This window comes from Lissotriton helveticus, chromosome 11 (assembly GCF_964261635.1).
Source record: "Lissotriton helveticus chromosome 11, aLisHel1.1, whole genome shotgun sequence".
Lineage (NCBI taxonomy): Eukaryota > Metazoa > Chordata > Amphibia > Caudata > Salamandridae > Lissotriton > Lissotriton helveticus.
The window spans coordinates 113,461,938-113,481,393 of NC_136072.1; positions in this window are offsets into that span (position 1 = coordinate 113,461,938).

A 19,456-nucleotide genomic window follows, 5' to 3' on the forward strand; every position below is an offset into this window, starting at 1 on the left:
ATTGACCGTGCTGAGTCTCACAGTTATCCCACAAGACCCCTCACCAGTGTTCTACAATTATGGCCACAAAATTTCTCTCAATGACTTGTTGCCCCCTATCACCAAAACTACCCTACGTTCGGAGTGTCACAAACTACTCCTTGTCCCTAGGGTCAATAAAGCAAGAAGTGACAGAAGGTTCTTCGCATTTGTAGCCCCCAAACTGTGAAAGGCGGTTCCCGCTCACATCAGACTGGACAGCTCGAAGTCAGCTTTATGAAGCAACTGAAAACCCATCTATTCAAGCATCAGGAAGGCAATTAACATCTTAGAGCAGAGGTTTACCAGCGCTAGGAGGCCCGTTGGTTAGCCATGCGTGATATAATTCCCAAGAAACGAACAGAATGTTGCAGCCAGCCAATCAGATTGTTTGGTACAGCAGAACTGTGCCAGTCCGGCTGTTCCAAGACAGAAGGCGGGAAAAAAGCCCTCTCTGTCAATCACTCTATTTTTTTAATTTGTGCACCCGCATGACCAACTATCTTTATATTTCTGTTTTTTTATCTTAATTTATCAAAACTGGATTTATAGATTTACACAAATTACAAGAAGGTCACTTTGGAAAGATCTAGCTTTCTACCAAATTTGGTGCAATTTTGTTCATCTGTTTTTCCTGTAACACTGTCTTAAATTTCTTATTGGAAGTGTCATGGGCAAAACATGTTGTGGGACCCCTCTTTTTCTCTGGCCCCCTTTGACAGATCACTCCGAAAGTTTCCATTAAAGGGGGTGAGATTGATAAGCTTTTGTTTTGAAAGTTTCATAGAGATTCGTCAAACAATGGCAAAGTTATTAATGAAAGAAAATGCTCCTTCCAATGGAAAGTTTGACATAACTATTATATATATTTCCTCGTATACTCAGGACACTGGGGACTTTCTGAAGAAAATCTATGACATCATTTGGGAAGAGGACTACATCTTAATGACCTTAGATGTCTCCTCATTATATAAAAGCATCTCCCACACTGATGGGATCAAAGCGGTGGAATCTTTTTTAAGCTCAAGGCAGCTGTCACTGCTTAAACACACTAGGATGGTAGTAGATATGATACATTGGTGTTTCCATAACAACATATTTCTCTTCGGTCCAGATATGTTTCGGCAGCTAAGAGGAACAGCCATAGGCACCTGCTTCACCCCCAGTTATGTCAGCTTGCATATGGGCTGGTGGGAGGAGCAGGTACTGGCGCAAGATTTTGCCCTAAACATGAGAGACAAAGTAATCTTATGGTCACTCTTTATAGATGAGCGCTTCATCATATGGCATGGTAATATAGAGTCAGAAGAGGATTTTGTCAAACAACTCAATGAGAATCAACTCAATCTACATTTTACATCTCACTTCGGTATTAATGAGGTGAATTCTCTTGATCTAAAAGTGTATGTCATGGAGGGGTGTCTGCACACCAAGACATTTCAAAAGAATACAGCTTGCAACATGGTGTTGCATGCACATTGTTTCCATACCAATAGGCTAAAATACAGTATCCTCATATGCAGAGAATCTACGTATGTGTAGGAATTGTAGTGCTTTAGAGCACCTAAAGATTACGCAAAAAGAATTGAATGATAGATTTCCCACTCGAGGATACAATCAGCAAGTCTTAAAAGCCAGCAACAAGTCTAGGGAACAGCTGCTTTTTGCAGATAGTAACAGCATGACAACAAGACAGCAGCCAAATGAGGTTTGTTTCATCACTGGATACATCAGAGGAATAGAGGTATTTTCCAAAAGCCTTGGCATCTCTCACGCAACGAAGCGGTCATAGATTCAAAAATACATATCAAACCCCTCATAGCTTTTCGAAGGGCAAGATTTATGAAGGACGCTCTAGTAGTCAGCAGCCCGAAAGCACAATAGCAGAGGACATGGTTGGGCAGAAATTGAGGTTACAAGAAATGCCATAAATGCAAGGCTTGCAATTATGGGGTCAACACCACAGAAATACCACTGCCCTTCTCACATAAGATGAGGAATATTAGAAAGCCACTTAACTGCAGGAGTGAGTTTGTTGTGTACGTCTTGAAATGCACTTGCCCAAAGCTCTATATTGGCAACACAATTTTGAGAGCACACCAACGTTTTTTACAACATATTAGAGCGTGATCAAACTTATCCAGTGTCCACTTTCAGGCAGCACACTCCAGTGCTATATAAGAGCTGAGTTATTTTGTATTAGATCACGTACAAGCCAGATTGAGAGGGGGCAATAGAGAGAAGTACAAGAGACAACTTGAATCCATATATATATTGCGATTCAACACAAAAATACCTGAGGGACTGTACACTGAAGATGAGTTGTATGTTCTAATCTAAGAGATAAACTGCACTGTTTTATCATCATTGGTCAATTGGCAAATGTTAGAGCAGGGCTATTCATTCCATGTAATGTGTTTTCATATATATTTTTTTTAATTGGGATAGGGTTCCGTATACACTTATAAATCATTTTTACAAGTTTTTTATTGAGTCTTTTTTTGAGGCAGAGGACTGAGAAGGTTATAGAATTAGATCCACACAATTCCCCTTGTTAGATTTAGACAATGGGGGTGAAACATAAGGGAACTTGCCTAGATGCTTATACTTACAGAAAACACAACATGTTAAAAAGATCAGGTTAATTAAGCACAGGAAACTCTGCAATTGGAAAGTTGTTGTCTTTATGGTTCCGCCCTAAGACACACAGTACTACATTTGGCAGTAAGGTAGGTGTTTGTCCAAGGAAGTGCCTTTTTGTGATTTGGTGTAAATCTTTTCAGTAGTTGCGGAGTTATTTAAAGGTTCTTCAGATATACACACTTGGTATGTGGAGGATCTGCGATTCCACTGAGATCTTATGCGTAGATCTGATTGGCTGCCAACACTTCAAAGCAGGAAGTCAAAGGAAAAAAATAAAGAAAAGGGGGCAAGGTAGAAACCCCCTGACCACCTAGGCCTCTTGGGGGGAGGTCCCATGGTGACCAAGTGGAGGCAAAAAAACATTTAAAAAATAAATTTGGCTTGAGTTGCGCTGCAACACCCACTAGGAAACAAAATGGGGTGTGGGCTCCTGCGTGAATTCATTGGTCCCTGGGGCCAAAATTGGCCTGGGAGGAAGGGCCATGTGCCCCCGCCCCTCACCCATTGAAAAAAGGCCTGGATCTGGGGGATGAGGTTCCAAGGGCCCAAAATAGCCCAGGGAAGGGGGGTGGGGCACGCAGCGCCCCTCCCTTGAAAAAAGAAACAAATAAAAAGAAAAAAACATCCATCAAGTCACCGGAGCCTGTGCCTTCACCACCATGCTGCAAACGCACCTCCTGGCACACTGCCGGTTTGGAGATGAAGTCGCTTGGGTCCAGAGGGTCTTTGGAGGCCAACAAGCCTTCCTGTTACCTCCAGTAAGTCCTATACAGCTGTAATGCTGACAGGTCTTTGGAGGCCATGCACCCTTTCTGCACCACTATGCAAATGCGTCTCTAAGCTCACTGCCTGTAGGGGAATTAATTCCACTTTACTCCTGATGGCCTCAGGACTAAAGTGGACTTCTTCCTGAACCAGTAGTGCGCCAGGAGGCACATTTGCAGAGTGGCAGAGAAAGGGGGCATGACCTCTGACAAACTTGTAGCAATTCAGCTGTGTGGAACTTACTAGAGGTAACAGAAGGGGTAGTGGACCCTCAGGAGTCAAGGGGTCTTCATCCCCCAACTAGTAGCATGCCAGGAAGCGCGTTTGCAGAGCGGTGGAGAAATGGGGCATGGTCACCAAAAACGTCTCAGCAATCCCGCTGTGTGATATTTATTGGAGGTAGCAGGAGGGGTAGTCGGCCCCCAAGGACCCTCAAGAGCCAAGGGAACTTCATCCCCCAACTAGTAGTGCACCAGGAGGCATGTTTGCAGAGTGGTGGAGGAAGAGAGCGTGGCCTTCGACAACCTTTCAGCAATCCTGCTGTGTGGAACTTATTGGAGGTAACATGAAGGGTAGTTGGCCCCCAAGGACATCCTTGGGGTCCAACTACCCCTTTTGATACCTCCAGTAACGTCCACAATGCAGGATTGCTAAGAGATCTTCAGAAGCCATATCCCCTTTCTCCACAATTCTGAAAACGTGGCTCCTGCACACTACTGGTTGGGGGATGAAGTCCACCTTTCTCCCAAGGGACCTTGGGGACCAAGAAGTCCTCCTGGTACCTTCTGTAAGTCCTATACAGGGGCGTTATAGTTAGGATATACATTTTAGAAAAACTTGAAATTCACTGAAAAAAACAAAGGTTCAGGGATATTATAGTTAGGAAACAACATTAAAAAACCTGTTGAAATTTACAGAGAAAAAGGAAAGGTTACAGGGATGTTATAGTTAGCCTTACGTTTCACTCGTACAAAACCATAGAAACTTAGCAGTTATAGATACCTGAGCTAACTATAACTCATGTCTCCACAATGCACTGTCTATGAAATCACATATTACATCACTCATGACATGGTCAGTAACATCACTTTTGACATCTCAAATGACATCACTGATGACATAATCCACAGAACTAGGTCTGGGCGGTGAACCCTACTCCATTAGCGTAGTTTTACGCACTCTGCGGAACACTCAGAGTTCAGCAAAACTCTGCTCCTCATAGTGGAGTGGAGTTTTTTCCTCACTTGTGCTCACCAACGTCAAGTTGGCAAGTGCGAGCAAGGAAAATCCACCTACCCGTGAGATTTCTCAACGCGGGCTGTCATATTTCTCAACGTGGGCGGTTGCGGAAGGTCGTGACCACTCGTGTTGAGAAACCTTCCGTTCGCGTTGAGAAAGCTGCAGTTTGGGTTGAAAATCTACTTGAGCGGCAAGAAAAGAAGCAGCGCCCTCTTGCGCTGCACTTGGTGCTGTTTGCGCTGATTTTAGAATTCAGGTGAAACACCTGGCACTGAAAATCAACACAAACGACATGACCAAACACATTTCTGCCATTTGCAGTCTCCGCGCACCGTGGTAGAGTTTTTTGAAACTCCGAAAACTCTGGCCCAGGCCTACACAGAACCACTCACACACCTGCTCACATCCACATACAACCTCTCATATCACCCACACCCACAGAAACATCCACATACCTCTTTAAAAGCTTTCAGTTGGTATTTGAATCATCATTGTAGGAGATGTTCTCTGTTTTTGGTTGTTTTTGTCATTTATTGTAATAGAAAATGGCAACAGGGATTGAGGAGCGGGACCTGCATCAAGAAGCTGAGGAGCCAAAGGTTCAGGCATGCCCAGAAGACTCTTTAGATGAAGAACCAGTGTCAAAACAACAAAGTATTGCCTGGGATTTTTTTACCACCCCGTCTGAAGTATCAAAAACAGTCACCAAATTTGTAATGGGCACCTTGTGCGACAAAACCCTTTCAAGGGGCACTGCAAAAAAATATTCTTGTGGTACAGTAAGCATGTTGTTCCATTTAAAAACATACCACAAGAACCATCTGAAAAGGCACAAAAAGAGAGAGCTGGATAGGGGCATCAACCTCTAGTCATACACCACCTGATCCTGGAGAAAAAGTACACGAGGAAGTGGAAAGGCGGCTAACCCAACCTTCTCCAGAATTAAAGAGATTAGTACATTTTGTCTCAACTGCAACACTACCCTCACAGTCGGTGAACAGTCAGTTAATGTTATCTGTGAGTGGATGCATGTGTGTCTGAGTGTGTACTGAGTGTATGACTGCCTCTGTGGAGGTGTGAATGAGTGTGTTAGAGTCTCATTGGATCTGTGAGGGGGTGCATGAATGAGTAGATCTGTGACTTGGTGTGTGAGTCTCTGAGTTGGTCTGTAAGTGAGTGCATGAGTATCTGAGTGGGTCCATGAACGAGTGTATGAGTCTTTAAGTGGATCTGTGAGTGGGTACATGAGACTAAGTGGGTCTGTGAGTGGTTGTGTGAGTCTCTGAGTAGATGTGTGAGTGGATACGTTTCAAAGTTGGTCTGTGAGTGGGTGCATGAGACTGTCAGTGAATCTGTGAGTGCTTGAGTGTCTGAGTGGGTCAGTCAGTGGGTGCATGAGTGTCTGAGTGGGTCTGTGAGTGGGTGCATGAGTCTGAGTAGGTGTGTGAGCGGGTACGTAAGCCTCTAACTGAGTCTGTTAGTGGGTGTGTGTGTCTCTGAGTGTAGGAGGCTGGATCTCTATATAGTGTACTAAAGTGAGGTACACTGTGCAGAGAGTTCAATGGATCCCTTACTGGTATACAGAGGCAAAAGCAGATAATACTAATGATCTTTTTGTGGTAGTGTGGATGAACAGTTAGGGTTATCAGAGGGTAGTGTTAAGCATTTGTTGTACTCACAGAGGCAATAAATGAGACCCACATTCAAGCATGAGTCCGAGACCAATTTGTAAAAATAGCATCAATTTTTATTCAATTTTTCAGACCAAGAACTTCATTCTAAGGTAAGTGCTTTTAAAGATATAGTTTTTCCGATTTCCCAAGGGAAATCACTATTGTGCACAATAGAAGTCAATGGGAGAAAATAGGAAAAGAATATAAAATCACACAGTTGGCTCTCAAGGCACATCTTCTCAATTTAAGTAAGTATCAGGACCACTTCCAATGTTACAGCAACAGAAGATTGGGGGCTTCCCGGATTTGACCGAGAGCAGGGTGCTGAGGTTGCTGTCAGTCGGCACTATAAAGAAGGGGGCCACCTGAAAACACCAGGTGCGGCTGGCACAGGTAAGAGCGGTTGGGTGGGGTAGGGTGGGGGAAATCAACAGATGATGGGATAGGTAAAATTAAATAAAACCACTTACCTTGCACTCGACACATCCTCGACTCAACAATTTTATCTATCCCGTCATCGGTCGACTTAATCCCCACCCGCCCCACCGCTCTTACCTGTGCCAGCCCACCTGGAAAACACTCTGCACAGAGGGTCTTAAAGGTGAGTTCGGGGGTTCTACTTGAGGGAGCAGGTCACAAGGGCCTCAGGACCACAGGAACACAGCTGGTTCGTTGTTACCCAGGATGGGCGGGTTGGGTGCAGAGCAGATAGGTCAGCCAAGTGGCGGGTTGGGTGCAGAGCAGATAGGTCAGCCAAGCGCCTTGTGTCAAGATGGTCCTCTCGGTCATGGGCAGGCTGGTTGCAGGGATGATTCCGGGACAGCTGGGCCATTCATGGAGCAGTTCTAAGGGGGCTTGAAGCCCATCAATGGGTGTATACGTCATGAGTAGTTGGAGACGGGATTTGAATATTTTTTGTCAGTCTTCGTGTAGGGGGCTGGTATCCCAGGTATTGGCACTGCTCCGTTTGGTCTTGGCGTCCCCTCACTTGGTGGGGGACAGATCTAACCCTCCGGACCTGATGTACCTCTTCTGGCTTGAGTGCTGTGTCCGAGTTGCTGCGGAGCAGCAGATCGGTAAACCGGACTTCGCAGTGTGGTGCCTGCAGGCTGCAGGGGAGAAGCTCCTCTACTTCAAGGGAGGTTATCTGCACATATTTAAAGTCTGGAGGTGCTCCAAGGATCTCGGAGGCCTCACAGTTGCATGATTAGACAGCACACCATGATTGTTGAGTTCTGAATGCAGCTAGCACGGTTTGGTGCCAATTCTCCACAGCAGGACTTCAGTTCTAGTGTCAGCAGCTCTTCTTTTTTTGTTACTCTTCTTAGATCCATCAAATCTAAGTTCAGGGTCTGGGGAGGTCACCTAAATACTGAATGTTCGGGCTTTAAAGGGAGTGACAGGTAGTAGCCAATGGCCTACCTACCTTTAGGGTATCTACAGACTCTAAGTGACCACTTCCTGTGAGAAGGGGCACTACTCTAGCCCTGATAGGTTAATTTTCTATCATCTCAAGGTGGAGGAATTGGAAAAGTAGTTTCCACATCGCCTGCCCCACCTTAGGGGTGATGTTGGCGGAATGTGTGCACACCTCCTAATCTAACAAATTTTCCCACCTGTCCTCCCATCAAAAGGGCAGCAGGAAAGGGGGGTTGGTATCCTACGCTATCTGGAGATGTTGCATTTCAGAGGGGGCATCGCCTTTGAAACGTCCCTCCCTGGCAGGCCCTTCTGGCCTGAAGAAGGTGTGAAGCACATCCAACCAGAGCAGGCTTTGTTCCTCGCCTCTGAGAGTGCTGGCTCTCACCCCATGAGGTCAAAAATATGCCTGGTGGTGGCAGGCTGGATAAGTCTAGTGAAAGACTACAACAGTGCTAGGTAGGTTTTCGGGCCCCTCTGTGTGCATGTATTATTAAATCCAACATTGGCATCATATTAAGATGAGATGTTTGGTACCTAACATCTTAGGATCCAGTGAAGCCATCATGGAGCTAGGAAACTCATAATGACAAGTATCCAGCCCATGTACTCTCTTTGTCCTCCATGTGCACTTACAGTATCCAAGAATGGACTTTGATACTGTAGGGTCATATCTGTTCATGCAGATATGTCCACACATGGGATATAGTACACCCTGCCTTATGGCCGTAAGGCCTGTAGCAGGGGTGACTTACCTATACCTCATGCAGTGTATGTGGGCATGCCACACAGGGCTGTATGCTATGTTGACTCTTCAGTTTTCTCTGCACCAGTACACACAGCCTGCATTGGCATTTCGTATGGTGTTGGTGAGAGGTCCCTAGGGTGGCACAGTTCATACTGTAGCCCTAGAGGACCCTCTTCAGTACCTAGGCCAAAGGTAACAGGTTACAAATTAATGGGGACTTACAGGGGGTGTAGATGTGGTGCCAATCCTGATACAATTTTAGGAAAATAACAATGGTGCTGGGAACCTGGTTAGCAGGGACCCGGTACACCTCGGTCAAAGTTTAATAAAACAAACAGGCAAAAAGTGGGGGATACTGCATCAAAAACCTGGCTTCCCACATTGAGTGAGAGTGTTAGTGGGAATATGAGTGTCTGAGTCAATCTGAGTGGGTGCGCGAGTCTCTGAGTGGGTCTGTGAGTGGGTGCGTGAATCTCTGAGTGGGTCTGTGAGTGGGTCTGTGAGTTTCTGAGTGGATCTGTAGTTGTTTGCATGAATGTCTGAGTAGGTCTGTGAGTGGGAGATTTTTAGCTGGCATGTTAGTGGGTGCATAAGGGTCTGAGTGGGTCCGTGAGTGGGTGCATGAGTGTCTCAGTAGGTCTGTGAGTGTGTGTGTGAATCTCTGAATAGGTATATGAGTGGGTGCATGCGTCTCTGAGGGAAACTGTGAGTGGGTGTTTGAGTGTCTGAGTGAGTCTGTGGCCATGTGCATGAGTCTCTGACGGGGTTTGTGAGTGGGCATGAGTCTCTGAGTGGCTGTGGTGGATGTCTGAGTTTCTGAGTAAATCTGTGAGTGGGTGGGTGACTGAGTGAGTATGTGAGTGGGTGCTTGAGTCTCAGAGTGCATCTATGAGTGTGCAGGAATGTCTCAATGGGTATGTAAGTGGACGCATGAGTATCTGAGCGAGTCTGTGAATGGGTGCATGAGTCTCTGAGTGGGTCCGTGAGTGTGTGTATCAGTCTTTGAGTGTTTCTGTGAGTGGGTGCATGAGTTTATGAGTAGGTCTGTGAGTGGGTGCATGAGTGTCTGAGTGGGTCTGTGAGTGGGTGCATGAGTCTCTGAGTGGGTCTATGAGTGGGCACATGCATCTCTGGGTGTGTGAGTGGGTGCATGAGGTTCTGAGTGCACCTTGGAATGAATGCATTAGTGTCTGGATGAGTCTGTGGATCTATTATTTTTTTTAATTTCTGGCAATATTTGTGAATTCATTGTGACATTACATAGGGGGCTCGCTGAGCGTTGTGGCAAAATTGCGAATATCGTTTGTGGCACACAAAAACCTTTTCTTTGACATGTTATGACCATACTCTGCCCCAGAAACACCCCTATAACTCACCCATCAGGTCAGGGTACATGAGTCTCTGAGTGGGTCTGTGAGTGTGTGTATCAGTCTCTGAGTGTATCTGTGAGTGGGTGCATGAGTTTCTGAGTGGGGTCTGTGAGTGGGTGCATGAGTGTCTGAGTGGGTCTGTGAGTGGGTGCATGAGTCTCTGAGTGGGTCTATGAGTGGGCACATGCATCTCTGGGTGTGTGAGTGGGTGCATGAGGTTCTGGGTGCGCCTATGAATGAATGCATTAGTGTCTGGATGAGTCTGTGAATCTATTATTTTTTTAAATATTTGGCAATATTTGTGAATTCATTTTGACGTTACATAGGGGGCTCGCTGAGCGTTGTGGCAAATTTGCGAATATCGTGTGTGGCACACAAAAACCTTTTCTTTGACATTTTATGACCATACTGTGCCCCAGAAACACCCCTATAACCCACCCATGGGGTCAGGGTACATCCAACCTGACCCCTTATTCCAGTTTCTGCCATTTCACTGAGCCCCTCAACACTCTGCTCAGGTTGAGGCCAGCCAATCACGACTTTCCTATTGGCGCGCGCATTCACAATTCGTCGCGAAATATTTGCTGCCATAGATATACAAATTTGGATTTCCTTAAATTTCTCAACAACTATAGAATGGATTTACAATTTTCTGACAATCAATGTAACAAAAAGACTATTCAATTGATATAGTCAGAGTAAAGATGAAAAACATCTGCCTTTCTTAAATAAAACGGTCACTTATACAAATATTCACACATGGAGAAATGGACTATGTAGTTGACGTTTCGGTCTTCAATTGTATTAATCAGACCTTCTTCAGGACAACACAGTGTGCATTTAGCAGTGACCCTTTGCAATGTGGTCAAGTTCTGAACTCAGGAATATTGGAAACATCATGATGTCAGCATTCACGTGACTCCAAAAGACTTCCGCATATCACGGCGAAAGTTTGCTTTCACAAATTAGAAGCATTAAGTGCAAAAAGGAAAGGAGGACGACTGGTCCACAAAAAAGAAAAAAGCGCTTAAACTAAGTCCTGGGGACAATTAAATCAGATAAAGACCAGGACTACCAATGAGAGTCATTTGACTGTTTCCAATATTCCTGACCGTTTTATTTGAGAAAGGTAGATGTCACTTACTGTTTTATTTTGATTTGGACTTTTTTCAGATGAACTATAGGAAGAATTGTCAAACTCCTTGGTCATTTTAAGAATTGCAATCAACGTGAACTGTTGATATGTACCCTATGAATTTATGAGCAATATAAATAAGAAATATTTTTTCAAAAAGATTATCCTGTGTTGTTTTTCATCTTTACTCTGACTATATCAATTGAATAGTCTTTTTGTTAAATTGATTGTCAGAACATTATAATTCAACCAAAATCATAGCAGATATCAATTTGATTGATCAGATTATTGTAAAAATTGAAATGCAATTCTGAATCTGGAAATTACCTTGATGAATAAATTCCCTGCTGGCATCTTAAACCTTATACTGTTAGTACAAATACTTTAGACATTGGCTCTAAGTTAAGCATGAGTGTTTTTGTACCAAGCTACCAGAGGGTTAAGCACAGGTTAATTTATTGACTTTGTGGATCATCCTGACAAGTTTTGTGAAGATTATTTGAGGTGGGTTCTCGACCCCTGAACAAATACTCTAATTTCTTACCGGAGTGTTTTGCAGAAGGCAATAGATCCCCTCACAGAACACACCACACTGCCAATATTACCCCCTTTGACATTTGCCTTTATTTGGTAGATCTGTATCTGTAATTATCAAAATATCAGTGGCTCCCTTATCAGTGCCCACAACCTAGTCCTGTCAGGTCTTGCAGCACCTGTGGTTCATACTGGACACACAGAAGACTTTTACTAATTAACCCTGAGTACTGACATACAGCCAAACTCCTTTATTGCTGCACCAACAAGGTGATTGATGGAATGCTTCAATTAATCTGTTTTATTGGCAATACCTTGGGCCATATTTCAGTTCATTGTTTTCACTCACCATGTCACTCTAGATACACGGAGGGTAGGTCAGTCGCGCAGTGCGATCATCATCGATGAGTTGGCCGTGACGCCAGTGAGCGTCCCATGACTCTGGATCTCCAGCCCCTTCCCCCTGCCACCACGGTCCAGACTCAGGAGGAACCTTCCTGCAGTGGGTGTATTTTGGTGAGGGCATGGTTACAATTCTTTACACATATATATGTACCAACCCTCAAAGAGTAGCAAGTAGGGTATTGAGGTCCTGATGAAATGCCACGATCTTTATGACACACAGGGCATGAAACATGTTGACCATTATCCAGACTCATAACGCTTAACGAAACCATTATAACTCTCTATATAAGTATGACAGGTTTTTAATAATCACATGGAAACCACTAAAATAAAGTGAATACAGCTAGTTCCCATAGTTATTTTTGGTTTATCCACCCCACATTCTAATCACTCGTGTACATACCCCCAGTTCCCACACAGACCCACTTCTTCTGCGACTGAAACCACAGGACAAAGATCTCCGGCTAAGAGCCCCCATGTGGGTCCCATCGGGCATTGCAGTGCCGGCCTGACAAGGAGCTGCCCTATGATCAAGCATGACACCCCCTGGGTGTTTGAGGACCCTTGCTCTTTATAGGAGCTATCCCCCTTTCTGTTTGGATCTATGAACTGATTTCACTTCTTCTGTTAGGAACAGCACACCTCGTGATTGATAGTTCATACATTGGGGATCATGTGCCAGACCTTTATTTGCCTCTGGTCCCCCCCTTGTATATGTGTTACTCTAGATAAAGGCCCGCCATATGCAAATCAGTAACAACTGTGCTCCTCATGGAAACAGTCAGTCCTGAACTGTCAGGTGAAGCTCCCTATTTAAGGGACCACAAGCAACCTCAGACCTGTTTCAACCTCCTTGGGGCACATCAGTTGGGTGTAGTTTGAGTCCTATGGCACAGTAAGCTTGGGGCGCATGTTTGGGCATACCCGTTGCAATTAGGGCATCATCTGTAATGACAACAAGGTGATGGATGGAAGGCTTGAATTCATCTCAGCCAATGACAATCACTTGGGCTTCATTCCAATGCATTGGAATTTGCCCACCATGCCACCCTAGACAAAGGCCCATGCTTATGCAAATCAGTACCGAGCCTATTCCTCATGGGAATTGTCTGTCTAGCACTGCCAAGTGAGGCCCCCTCCAGAAGAGACCAAACGCAACCCCAGACCAGTTGCTCTCTGTTTGGGGCGCATTAGTAGGGTGTAGCTTTGGTTCTGTGAGACAGTGTGCTCGGTACCCACATTTGTTTGCACCCATCACACTTATGGCATAAACATGATGACGTTTGGAATGCTTGAAGTAATCTCACCCACTGGCAATCACTCGGGCTGCATTCCAGTCCATCGTTTTTCATCCACCAGGCCACTCTAAATGAAGTACTACCTTATGCAGATCAGTACAGACCTTGATCCTTGTGGGAACAGTCTGTCCCAAACTGCCAGGCGATGCGCCTTAGAAAAGACTACAAGCAACTCCAAACTAGTTTTGCCCAACTTGGAGCTCTGCAGTAGAGTGTAACTTGAGCCCTATGACACGGTGAGATTGGGAGCAACGTTTGAGCATACCTGTTGCATTTAGGGCACCAACAGCAACAGCAAAAGGTTAATAGATGGCATGTTTCAATTAACCTCAGCCACTTGCAATCACTCGGGCCACATTCCAGTCCATCTGTTTTTCGTCGCCAGGCCACTCTAGACAAAGGCACGCTTGGGGTCTCATCAACCCTTCCATCCATCATTAGATTGCCAGTGGCTGAGAGTAAGCATTCCATCCATCATCATGTTGTTGTTGTAGAAAACTTTATTGTGGCAATAACTCTTCCCCTTCTCAGGGTGGCGTGCTGTAAATACATCAATATATCATCAGCTTATAGGGAGATGTTGTGGACCACCTATGAGATTCTTATATCCAGATTTGCCCCAGCACCTGAAATGCACTCGCTAGAGGTTTTATGACCAACACAAAAATCAGTTGGGGCAGGAGGTTGGTCTATCTGGTTAGATATCCCTCACAATAAAATAGAAGGAAGCCCCCCGGAAGGGTAAAATTATAGGCAGGTAGCGGGGATAGAAACAGAACGCCCCTGTGCGAACATCTCTTTGAACTGACCCTTTCTGGGACTGAAGCGCATCATTGGACCTCGGCCTAAAACGCATGTTGATTCTTTGTCCCCTACTGAGGGGTGCATCATCGCCCTGACAAAGGTGTGGCCCGTTGTCGGCCGTTACACCGAAACGCGCGTTGGCGTGTTTTCTGTTGACAGCAGGATTGTTTATTCCACCACCAGTCCTTATTTCCACCTTTGGTCCTGCGGACAATCCCTTTGTTTGATGAATTATTGTCCATCTTGTAATTAATTCATGTTATGGCGTTTATGTTCCAGTGGGAGTAATTGAGTCTGGATGTTTGAAAGAGTGGCTGTGTGATTGTGAGCAGATTAGGTAGTGAATCCAGTATGAGAGATGTACGGTGTATGTGGGACTTTACTTGTTCTATGAATCATATGTGTTTTATTCTAATTGATGAATTTTGAATTTATATTTATCTTTTGTATTATCAGCCCATGGAATTTTTGAAAATTTAAGAAAATGAGTAAATAAAAAATAAATATATTTATATATAAAAAAAAACACCTCGATTTTTGAATGAATTAATGTTTGGCTCTGACTGGCTGGTCCGTTGTTTCATTGATATAAAGGATCTTTACTTAGGACCTTTTTCTAGCATTATTGGCAGGGTGTTCTCCTTTTTGTTTTCTGTAGCTATCCCTCACAGTTTTGTCTGTAGCCATCAGTAGGGTGTACAATGCCCTGGCCCATCCCAGGAAAATCTGATCTATACCTACCTTCCCATGTAACTCAAAAAGATAACACCAAGGTACGGCATTCAGGCCCCCTTGAGGTCCACTAAAAGTACTGGGTAATGGTCTGCACTCACCATTGATTCAATCATATAAAATAGCAGCCTCGTTTTAAGGGATGTACCATGTCCCAGCACAAACCTTCTTTGATCCGAGTGAACCAACTGAGTGGAAGCACCTTGAGGAGGCAGATCGCTCTGTACTTCGTAATTGGGTAAACAACCTTTACCACAAAGTTTTTACCACGCCGTACCTTTACCATTCGGCCGTTACAACACAAGTCGTTACCACGACTTGCGCTGGAGGGCGCTGTGGGATAAGGAATTTTATTAATTTATATTCCAACACCTTCCCTACTGTTATGGGGACTGGTGTTGGAATATAAAATTATAAAAATCCTAAATCAGCGCCCTCCAACGCAAGTCGTGGTAACGACTTGCGTTGTAGCGGCCGCGTGGTAACAACGTAATCCTCGTAATTGATATTTAACTTCATAAATGGTGTTACAGTGTTCTGCCCAATGCTATCCACAAGGCTTAGGGAGGGATACTAGTAAGGTTTCCTTGGTCTCATTTTATGATAGGCTATCCCATACAGAGGCAATTATTTTGGTGCCAACCGACCACAGTAGGACCTTTCGAAATGATCTGTCCCAGTGGTTTTTCCCATCACCAGACTTAAAATTGCTGCCCTAATCTCCTGGATCATAATCACTTCATCTGGATGTATGACGTTACAACGCATATATTTACATCGTTGTACATTACATTGCGGTTTTTACAAAACAAGTCATTACAAAGACTTGCATTGGAGGGAGCTGGACTAAGGAGTAGTATAATTTACTATTCCAGCTCCAGTCTACATACAGTAGGGAAGGTGTTGGATAGTAATTTATACGATTCCTTGTCCTAGAGCGCCATCCAGCGCAAGTTGTTTTAAAGACTTGCCTTGTAAACACCGTGATGTAAAGGCATCGCGATGTAATCCCCGCGTTGTAAATGATGTTTCCCCTTAATCTTTATCTTCCCTTTGTTCAGGGGACAGTCATGTTAGATCAACTGTGTCTTGGTAGTGAGCCACGTATCTGCTATGTCAGCTCACCTTGATCTGCATTGAGCTCTGCTGTGCACTGTCAGAACGTCTGATTTATTTCTGTGTCCATGTGAGTTGACCCATATCATCTAGGAGTTCTCTTATTGCAACACTCCTAAGCTTAAGTTTAATGAGACAGGCTAAGAGCTTTTGGTGATTGTCTCCCACCTCATATCTCCTGGCCATGTAGGTGTTGAATTATTGACAGCGTAATCCCTGTAACAGTTGGGCACGAGTTTCCTGGTCCGCGGAGAGATCATGATTAACTGTTTCATATGTAGCCTGTTCTTGATTATGTTTTCCGCTCCCAGTAAAGCTTTCAAATGCAGTGTGCTCTTATTACCACTTTGAATGTATCCTGTTCAGCTAGGTTATCCCAGGCAGTCCCATTATTGTCCTCGAAATAATTATCAATTTTGTCCCGTTAAGGGCTACTGACTGAAGACTCGGGTTAGGGATAGCTGCTCTTTATCAACCCAATTTAAGTGCAACAGAAATACACTACAGTCTGACTGTGCCATTCACAACTACTTAGATCATTGACAATAACTCTAATGTGTAATATATTTCATCAAACCTATCATGTAGGTTGTGTATGTGTGATACAAACTAATATGCATTAATTGCCAGGTTAGAAGCACGCCACATGTCTACAAACCCCAGTTTTATCACCCGTATGTCACTACACATGCCACCTTATGACAGAAGAAGGTAGTGGTGACTGGCATCTATCATAAACGACATCCTCCATGCCATTGCCATCACCTTGTAGCACAATTTGCAGGTTTGCAAACTCAGCCAGTGGTTCAGAGGAGTTGTAAAATATAGCCAGGTGAACATGGGGAATGTATACCCTGGGCAGAAGCATATCCATTCAGTCCATCCTACCCACCGCCAACGAATGACTACCCTTTTGGTCCATTGAGATGCTTAAGGCAGCACATTCACTTCCTGCCTCACCACTATCAGGAACACCTGACATTTGCTAAATACGTTGAATAATATCCCTGACCTTTCCAGAGTGTCTTGAGCTTGACATCCTCATAGAAGTGCAATGGGTTTCTCGTAGAGTGGCTATATACACATTTCTGAACCACTACACCTCAGGGAGGTAGAGTTGTTGTGCTGCTTCACAGCATTCCATGTTAGAATGGTATATTAAGTCAACAGGGTTGACTGTGCCATATATATAATAGGAATAGCTATTCATATTCCAATGTCTCACACCCATGAGGTATGACCTCTCATAAGGAACATCTGATCAGGAGACCACCCACATGTGTGAATCTGTTCACCTGTCCCACTCCCCCAACCCACAATAAAGCATCTCATCAACAAACACATAACCCTGGGCTGAGAGGTCACATACCAATGCAATCTAACTTTATCAACTGAAAACAGACTCCCAACTCCCAGCACATGGGAGTGAGAACTAGAGCTGAATGGTCTCTATAGTTAAAGCAATGACTTAGAGCTTGGGTCGTAGGTTCAACTGTAGGGTGGAGGCTCATTCCATAGCTACAACTAATATATTAAGTTGTTCTAGTAGTGAATGTGAGAAAATTCTCTTTGATGTCCAGGATCTTTTACGAGGAGCCTTTGTTTCTAGACCTAAAGTCCATATGTTCTTCTTTGCACCATTTAGCACATCTCTTGGATATCATTGCTGCATCGCTATCCTTCTTCGCTTCAGATGGCGTAGGCCATCCACGCCTTTGTGCTCTCTCTGTCTCTGCTCTCTCAGTCTCTGTTGGGTTTCTTGGACCATTGCTCCTGAGGGAAAAGACCTTCCACCCTGGCACTTGCCCATTCCCCAGCTTCCCTCAGGTCATCTAAGAAAATAGTGTTGTAGTTCATCATTCATAACCGTAAGATATGCAGGGAAAGCAATGCCTATTTCACCTTGAGCTCTTGTAGTTTCCATTTCATCTCGATGAATGATGACGAATGGTCTTCTACTGCCAGAGTGTAGTCCAGGAAGATCATGATTTTTACATTTTTACATTACATACCATGTAGTGGTGAGCCTCCCTTGCTCTGTTTAAGATCATGTCTCTGTCTCTGTATTTAAAAAATCTAACCATCACTGGTCAAGGTGTGCATGGGAATAGGAGTCTCTTAGCACTCTGGGTGTTCTCTGCATGGCAAAGAGCCTTGAGAGCCCGTGTAGCACTAATGTCGGTCTCAGCCATTCCTCCAGATAATCAACCATGTCGTACCTCTCAGTCTGCTCCAGGAATCCAATCAATCACACATTATAGAATCTTCATTCTCTGTCCTGGCCCTTCTTTCCTGGAAGCAAACTCACTTTGTGAGTTCCTTCGCCTACTCCTTCAGTTGTCTGGACTAAGGACACAGCTCATTCAAAGCCCCTGAATCTGCTTAACTCTCTCCACCAACTTTTATTAGTTATCATGCAAAATACAGATCAAACAGCCAGCTAAACTTCTCCGCTCAGGGAAACAGTCTTACCTCTTCCTGCTTTTTCCTAATAAAAACCTCGAGAAAGATTTTTCCTTTCATTGTGCAGATATTACAAAAGACAGTGGTGGTGGCTCTCCTACTATCTAAGCTTGACTATTGCAACAGCTTGTTGTTGGGTATTAACAAAACCCAAACGAGTAGGCTGCAGTCACTACAGAATGCTGCCGCAAGGCTGCTTCTGAATTTACCTAGAAGCCAACCAACCTCTGCTGGAATTAGAGCTCTTCACTGGCTTCTGTACAGCAACGTGTGGAATTCAAGGCATCGTGCTGGCCCACAAAGCACTTTACAGGGGAGGAGCTAAAGACATACAAAAAAATGTCAGGCCTTTTACCCCAGGTCGTGCCTTAAGATCCAATAAGTTGGGCCTTTTCCACATTGATAGGATTAGGAGAGTGAGATGGGGTGGAAGAGCTTTCTCTAATTGTGCAGCAAAGTTGTGGAATAAAATGCCAACAGCCATGCGATTTTAGTCCAATAGACAATCCTTTAGGAGACACTGAAGACCTGGCTGTTTGCTTTAATATAGTCCCTGTAATCTAGGCTGCACCACTTACACATACACCAGCCCCAAGACGCCACGGCATTTGAGCGCTTTATAAACACATATCCTAAACACAACTGTATCGATTTCTTGTTCAAAGACCTCTCTTGTGGTCGTGATGATGGAGAAGATCAGGTCTAGCTTATCCTGTAACTGAGTGCTTACCAAGGCTGCGCCAATTGCTGGCATCCTAGCAGCAAAAACAGGAAGTCTGTCATCTCACTAGGTGCAGACATCCATGCACGTATCCTGAGGCTTCATATTTTTTTGGTTTCTCCTCAGCGATGACTTCAACCACAGCAAAAGGGCGCTATGTAATCTTGCCCTAAATGTTGGCGTTGAAGCGCAGTGGAACCAAATTGGCATTCCTGCCATTGTCATCTTGAAAGGTGTTAGTCTGTACTGGTAATCCACTTCTTGCCACTGGTCACTGGCATCCTGCTGCTGTCTATCATGCTAATATTGAACTGCCACCATTCTGCGTCCAGCCCTGTCTCTGAGTGGTGGGGGACCCGTCACATTCAAAGTC